The sequence below is a fragment of the Neofelis nebulosa genome, chromosome 17, assembly GCF_028018385.1.
Source record: "Neofelis nebulosa isolate mNeoNeb1 chromosome 17, mNeoNeb1.pri, whole genome shotgun sequence".
Classification (NCBI taxonomy): Eukaryota; Metazoa; Chordata; class Mammalia; order Carnivora; family Felidae; genus Neofelis; species Neofelis nebulosa.
The window spans coordinates 62,128,778-62,136,051 of record NC_080798.1 but is presented as its reverse complement, the minus strand read 5'-3'; the positions used below and the strand labels follow the sequence as shown (position 1 = coordinate 62,136,051).

Genomic DNA, 7,274 nt, shown 5'->3' with positions numbered 1-7,274 from the left:
TATTGATCAAATCCCAATCCAGGAAACTTCCCTCCTGGGTCAGTTTTGGGAGAGGATGGTCCGAATTTACCAAAGTTGACTTCTCTGAGTGGTGAGCCAAGGTGAAAGCTGAGGTATGGGGCAGCATGTCAGCCTCTCCTTGAGTGCCTGACAGGACCGTCGCTCCTGGGAGCCAGTCATTTACTGGAGGGGAGGGTCCACCAGGTTTGCTGCCTCGGGCATTCCACATTTACTCTCTGGGTGCCACTGGGTAGATGAGCCAAATCTGCATCTATAATCCCCAGTGCTGACTGCCACCTGCTTGTCTGCAGATCGCTTCCGTATACACCCTGACAATTCAAGCTGCTGACCTCCAAGGTGAAGGCTTAAGTTCTACAGGGACAGCTGTGATCACAGTCACCCACAGCAATGCTAACCCTCCCGGCTTCAGCCCAACTTTGGTAAGTCCAGCCAAAGTCAATGGATGTCTCGTGACCTATGTTCTACAGTGAATTATGTGTCACTGTGTTGACAAGCAGTGTCATGATTCAAGCCTCAGCCTGGCTGTGTTTGAGAATGCTCTGGACCACATTCTCTGATGAAAATAGGAAAATACAAGCATCCCCCGCCCCCATAAGTGTTGCACACATAACGGAAGGAGACCCAGGACTCCCAGGTGTAGTGCTGGGAGTGGGAATATATTGATCAGATCCCAATCCAGGAAACTGTCAGTATATGGGTCAGTATTGGGAGGGGATGATCTGAATTCACCAAAGTTTGCTTCTTTGAGTGGTGAGCCAAGGTGAAACTCTCCCTGTCCCAGGGAAAGGGCAGCTCGCTCTGGGCCAGGTGGTGACTCAGATGGGCAGATGAGTGTGAAAGACAGAGTCCATGACACAGACAAGATGTCATTGTCCTAGGGGCACAATCGTTCACAGGGAGCCCCATCCCACTGGTTAAGAATAAAGAGCCCTCGGGCCCAGGTGGCAGGAACTGACACAGGGATTCTTTGAGGACGTGCGGTACAGGACACTTGGATGAGCAAAAGGATAGAGGGAATTTATTGTAAAGAAACAGGGTGGGGGACAGACAGGCTCGGGGGCAGCTGAGCCTTATGAGGGCTAGAAAACAGTGTCTGGAAACCCCCAGGAATCCAAGTCACCTTGTCTGTCTGTCTGTCCCTCTCCCTCACACTGTCTCATCTTTATACATCTGTTTAATTCTCACTCTGCAGCCTGACTCTGTCTGTGCATATGTGCAGAGTCATTATATCTCTTCAACCATTGGACATTTACTTCATACCTACTTGTGGCCAGGTCCCGTCCCAGGCATGGGGACATCTGTGATGACACAGACAAAAACTCCGGGTCTTGGGGAGATGAAATTCTCCCAGGGGACACGTGACCCTCCTGTGGCCCTCAAGCCCCTGCCCATCCCCCTGGCCTCACTACTCAACTGGCCCTCCCTGAGCTCCGGCCTTTCTGCTTCCTTGCTGGTCTTTCAACATACCAGTCATGCCCTTGTCTCAGCACTTCCCTCCTCCTTGGAGAAGACCACACTCAAACCCATTGGCTGCCACCCCCTGCCAAAGCTCATTCTCAGCTCATCTCACCATCTTGATTATTGTACTTGTTCAGGTCTTTAGGGCTGTCCCTTCCTCTTGCCACTTTGTGTCACGTCAGTGCACCTGGCGATGCTGCCTCGATATTTCCTCAAGGAAGGAAGGTCCCAGGTGCCTTTATGTATTCTCAGTTGAGGCAACAATTGGAATGGAATCAAAGTCTCTGCGTTCCCACCACAAATCCCCATCGCAATGGCCTGAGAGGACTCTCTAGACAGGGTGTGGAGCCGGGGGCAGGGCACAGGCATCCTTCCTGTGATAAGGGCGGTGTCTCAGTGGGGCCCCAGTGGGCAGTCCCATGTGGGCCTCTCCAGTGGCTCAGGGTAGGGCGGGAACCTCCCAGCTCTCAGTGCTAACTCAGGCAGCGGTCACACCAGTAGTGTCTCACTGGGAAACAGAAGGTATCTGTACCTGCTCAGGGTGCAGACCAACCAAGAACAGCTGTCAGTTCCAAGTTACTGAGCAGTTTATGTCTACACATTTTACCTGCATGATTTCAACCTCCTGAGGCAGACATCCTTTCAGCTACACACCCAGAAAAGTCAACAGGATTGGCTTAAAACCATGACTGGGTTATTGCTCTATGTAACACAATCCAGACACAGAAGGCCCCAGCTTCCGGGCACACCAAGCGGCAACACAGGGACACAGATTCCTTCTTTTTGTTCCATCTTCCTTAGCTTGTGAGTTTTGTCTTCGTGGTGGCTGCTATACCAGACCACTGATCCAGTTAGAAGAGGGAGGGAAGAGATCGAGAGCCATGCCTGGTGTCTTTTTACCATAACCTCCACCAGGTAGACTTGCACTTTGACCCCACCAGCCAGAACGTGGTATGTGGCCACCCCTGGCTGGAATTTGTTTAGGTAGCAGGGATTACAGAGCAGGGCATCACACAGTGAGAATAACAGAATGACTGGCACTGACCCCATTAGGCTGGACCCCCTTGCCCACTCTTAAGCAGCCCAATGCCATAGGAGAGTCATGAGGAAGGTTCCAGGCAAAGCCTGCAGGCCTTGAAGGGTTTAACCAAGGCCTACCTGTTTGGTGGTCACCTGGCTTAAGCCCAGGGACGTGGGGTCTGGATTCCATGGGCTGGCCCTGCTCAGGCCACCGGGAATGGTGACAGGGTGGTCACCTGGGTGTCTAGAGCCCCAGGCTCTGAGCTGCTTTCTCTCAGGGGAAATGGGCCAGACCCTTGGCATAAAGTCCAGGGATGTGCTCAAGGCAGTGGGCCTTGGATTTAGGTCCCAAGCATCCCCTTCTCAGTCCTGTAGCTGTGACCTTAGTGTTTCTGTGCCCCTCACCAAAATCAGAGGTGACAGTAGCCCTGATCTCCTAAACTGCAGTACAGATTAGGGTCTGTCTGCTCCCACTGGTGCTACCCTGACAGCAATACAGATCAGTTAGCCTTGTTGAATGGAGAAGAAGTTGTCTGACCTCCCTGTGTTTATCATCTATGGAAAGGGGGGGCAGTGATTTTGTCCTCTGGGGGTATATGAGGACCACAGTAAATAACGTACAGGAAGGTGCTAATAGGAATTCATTCATAGGCTGGAATTGGAACCAGTCTGGCCTCGGAGAGCACACTGTCTCTACTCTGGAAGATGTATCCGAAAAATAATTGAGTTAACTCTTTTGAACCCATTGCTGGACGTGCTACAATTAGGAAGCCCATCCTTCTCTGTCCTTTGTTCCCAAGACAGGTATGCCAGGATACAAAGAGACAGAGAACAGCAGAGGCTCACATGCCTGAATTCCCTATAACCGAAATGTAGAGACAGTTGTAGACGTTACCATATCATCCACAGAGTCCTGGGCAATAAGCCCAGCGTCCCTCCCAAGGTGACTAGGGCTGGAGTCAGGGTCACACCTGAGCCTGGAAGGTATTCCAGCAGAGCCCTCCTAACAGTCTCGTGTGCAAGATGTAAGACGGAGACACTTGCTCCCCATGGAGACTGAGTCAGAAGTGACCTGACAGCGAGGTGCGGGGGACAGGCTGGAGGAGCCACTCTAGGTCCAACTTCTCGCTTGGCTCCTGAGCCTGCGGGGCTAATGGCCTCAGCTGGGATCTGAGGAGCTTCTCACGGTGGCTGCAACCTGAGAACAGAGCCTGGAATGGCTACACTTGGCCATGGGGACATATCCTCCTAGGCTGATGCACACTTTGGGATCCAAGCTTCAGGAGCTAGGCGACATGGTTTCACCTTTCCCGTCCCTTTGGCACAGAGTGAAAGTAGCCACTGAGCTGGTGGAAGCCCCACCGCTGACGCACACATCCAGGGTACTGAGCAGGGCCTTTGCAGGTGCCCCTCACTGTCGCTCAGGCCAACAGACACCCGCTTCAAGAAAAGACCCTTCTATCATGGCCCATCCTGCTGAAGATCCCTTGAGGCTGCCACAGGCTGCTTCCCAGGTCCCCACACAGGATGTCAGGAATGAGTGTCTGTGTCCTTCTCTTGCAGTACACGGGCCAGGTGTTTGAAAACAAGGTGGATGCAGGGATAGTGAGACTGAAGGTGAAGAGAGAAGATGCCCCAGGCTCTCCAGCATGGAAGGCAGTGTTTTCCATCCTGAAAGACAGAGCAGGCCTCTACACTGTCACCACGGACCCGGAGACCAACAATGGCCTTTTGAAAACAGCCAAGGTAGGTGTGAGTTCTAAGGAGATGGCCGCCATGATCGATTGGCTCTGTCCACCCTGAACCAAGACAGGAGCAGACACCACACTCCTCACACCAGGAAGGTAGTTTCCCAGTGGGGAACTTCTACTGCGATGGGGGTCCCCCCCCCCCGGTCCTTGCATCAAAACAGCCATGCCATCACCCTGGGCCTCAGAAATGCTGCCTAATTAACAGCTTTTTCCCAGAAAAACACTAACCTGGGATGTTTTCAGAGAGCTAAACTGGGACAGGGGTCTTCATTTGGGTTCCTCCAAAAGTGGGAGGGGCCCCAGAAGCACTGAGAAGGGGTGAGTGGGACAGGAAGTGGGGAGAGAACAGGAGGCTCAAGAATAGAGGGCTTAGGCCTCCAGAGTCATTCTGAGCAATGCCTGAGCAGTCATCTCATCTGAGACATTTGTCTCCCTTCCCTTATGCTTAGAACTATTGCTTTACCCCTAGAGGCAGGAAGCCAGGTCCCCTGAGCCACAGTGGTCTTCAGAGTGGGCACAGGGGCCTGGAACCATCTACTCCCCATTCCCCCAGATAAACTGAAGATAAACTATCAAAAAGAGAGAGAGAAACAAAAAGATAGGCAACCGGGCGGCTCAGTCAGTTAAGTGTCAGACTCTTGATCTCGGCTCAGGTCATGATCTCATGGTTGGAGAGTTCAAGCCCCACGTTGGGCTCCTTGCTGGCAGTCCTGAGCCTGTTTGGGATTCTCTCTCTCCCTCTCTCTTTCTGCCCTTTCCCTGCTTATGCGCACATGCACATCCATGCACTCGCTCTCGCTCTCTCTCTCTCTAACATAAAAAAATAAACAAAAACAAACAAACAAACAAAAACAAGAAGGGGAGGGAGGGAGCCAAGATGGCGGAACAGCATGGAAGTTTTTTGTGTGTCTCGCATGCATGAAATACAGCCAGACCAACACTAAACCATCCTGCACACCTAGAAAACTGATTGGAGGACTAACACAACAATCTGCACAACCTGAACCACAGAATTCAGCAGGGATGCAGCGCGGAGAGCTGAACTGGGGGAGAGAGAAACCGCGGGAAGGGAGGTGCTTCTGCAGGCAGAGAGAGGACGGAGACCGGGGAGGGGGGAGAAAACAGGAAAAGCACCCTTCCCCAAAAGCAGCTGGAGAGAAAGCAGAAAATTAGAAACAGCCACAGGGACTGAACTAAAACAGGAGAAAGGCGAGGGTTTAAATTCCATTAAGACTGTAAACAAGGGGAATGCAGAGTCTGAAACTCCACAGCTCCATACCTGGTGGTGCTCGGGTCGGAAGTGTGAATCCCCAGGAGCAGAGTGGAGTCCGGGAGGTTCTTGGGCCACACGGGAAAAAGTGGTTCCACTGCTGGAAGAACATTTGGTAGAGACTGTTGAGGCCACCTGGTCGCAGAAGACCCCAGAGAACGGCCACATTCGCTGGTGCTGGAACAAGGTCATTAAGGGTGAAGCCTGGTGCCACATGTGTGTTGTGATTTTCCATGGTCCCTAAAACACTCCTGCTACACTGTCTTGCGAACTTTTTTGGGGGCGGCCTGGCACCTGGCCACAGTCTCAGGGTATGGGCAACAGCGGGGTCCAGCAGGAGCTCCTGGGTGCAGCCAACATTCGGCCATTGCTCATTCGGCCATTGCTCGGTGAGACCCTCCCGCAGAGGAGCGGAACGGGTCAAAGCCGCAATCTTTTGGAAATAAGGGGCCAGGGAAAACAGCCACGTCTAAGACAAAACTCAGGAGAGAGTTACGGACTGGGGCCTGGTCACGGAGAGTGAAAAAGCAGGGAGTGGATGACAGCTGAAGACAGAGGACCGGTGCACGATGGCTGATCTGGGAGAACAGGCTGGATAGCTGGGCGACGCCATTTTCACCACTCCCACACATGCGCATTCGCACCTACCTGCAACACTCCACCCCAGTAGGCTAGCAGCGCCATCTGGTGGAGAGCGGAGCTGTTACAGCGAGCCCCGCCCAACTGGGCCAACTTCGCTCTTCAAGAACACAAGGCTCACCACCAGCTTGGTTTATGGACTATAAAGCACTTCGTAGTCTGCCTTCTACAGGAAAACGAAGTAATTTCAGTCGTATTTCAATCTGTTAGCAGGTCCATCTATTCAATTTTCTTTTTTCTTCTCTTTTTTGTTTCTTTTCTTTTTCTTGAAAACAGAAAGGGAAAAAATTCATTTTTATTTTCAATTTTTATTAAAAATATTTTTCTTTAATTTTTTCTACTATATTCTTTACTTTTGTGTAAATTTTTTTCAAATTCTATTTTACTTCCATCATTTCATTTTAGTCTACTTCAGTGTATTCATTTTTTCAAGTTTTCAAACGATTTCCTTTTTTCTCCCCCCTTTTTTATCTAACCTATCAAGCCACTTTCAACAATCAAAACACACCTAGGATCTAGCATCACGTATTCGATTTTGTGTGTGTGTGTGTGTGTGTGTGTGTTTATTTTTTAATTTTAATTTTAATTTTTTCTACCTCATTAATTCCTTTTCTCCCTTCAAAATGATGAAACAAAGGAATTCACTCCAAAAAAAAGAGCACGAAGAAATGACAGCCAGAGATTTAACCAATACAGGTACAAGCAAGATGTCTGAACCAGAATTTAGAATCATGATAATAAGAATACTAGCTGGAGTTGAAAATAGATTAGAATCACTTTCTGCGGAGATAAAAGAAGTAAAAACTAGTCAGGATGAAATAAAAAATGCTCTAACTGAGCTGCAATCACGGATGGATGCAGCGGCAGCAAGGATGGAGAATCAGCGATATAGAGACAAATTTACGGAGAATAATGAAGCAGAAAAAAAGAGGGAGATTAAGGCAAAAGAGCACGATTTAAGAATTAGAGAAACCATGGGGCGCCTGGGTGGCAGGGTCGGTTAAGCGTCCGACTTCAGCCAGGTCACGATCTCGCGGTCCGTGAGTTCGAGCCCCGCGTCGGGCTCTGGGCCGATGGCTCGGAGCCTGGAGCCTGTTTCCGATTCTGTGTCTCCC

The 7,274-nt window shown here is 50.6% G+C and overlaps 1 long non-coding RNA gene across 1 annotated transcript; it reads right to left on the bottom strand.

Annotated features, from left to right (window-relative positions):
- Window positions 1-2,151: 2,151 nt before the first annotated feature.
- On the bottom strand, window positions 2,152-6,490 carry LOC131499392 (uncharacterized). Its single transcript, XR_009255850.1, has 2 exons — window positions 6,169-6,490; window positions 2,152-5,697 (listed from the first exon to the last, which is right to left on the bottom strand). It is a non-coding gene; the product is annotated as an uncharacterized LOC131499392 (long non-coding RNA).
- Window positions 6,491-7,274: the final 784 nt, after the last annotated feature.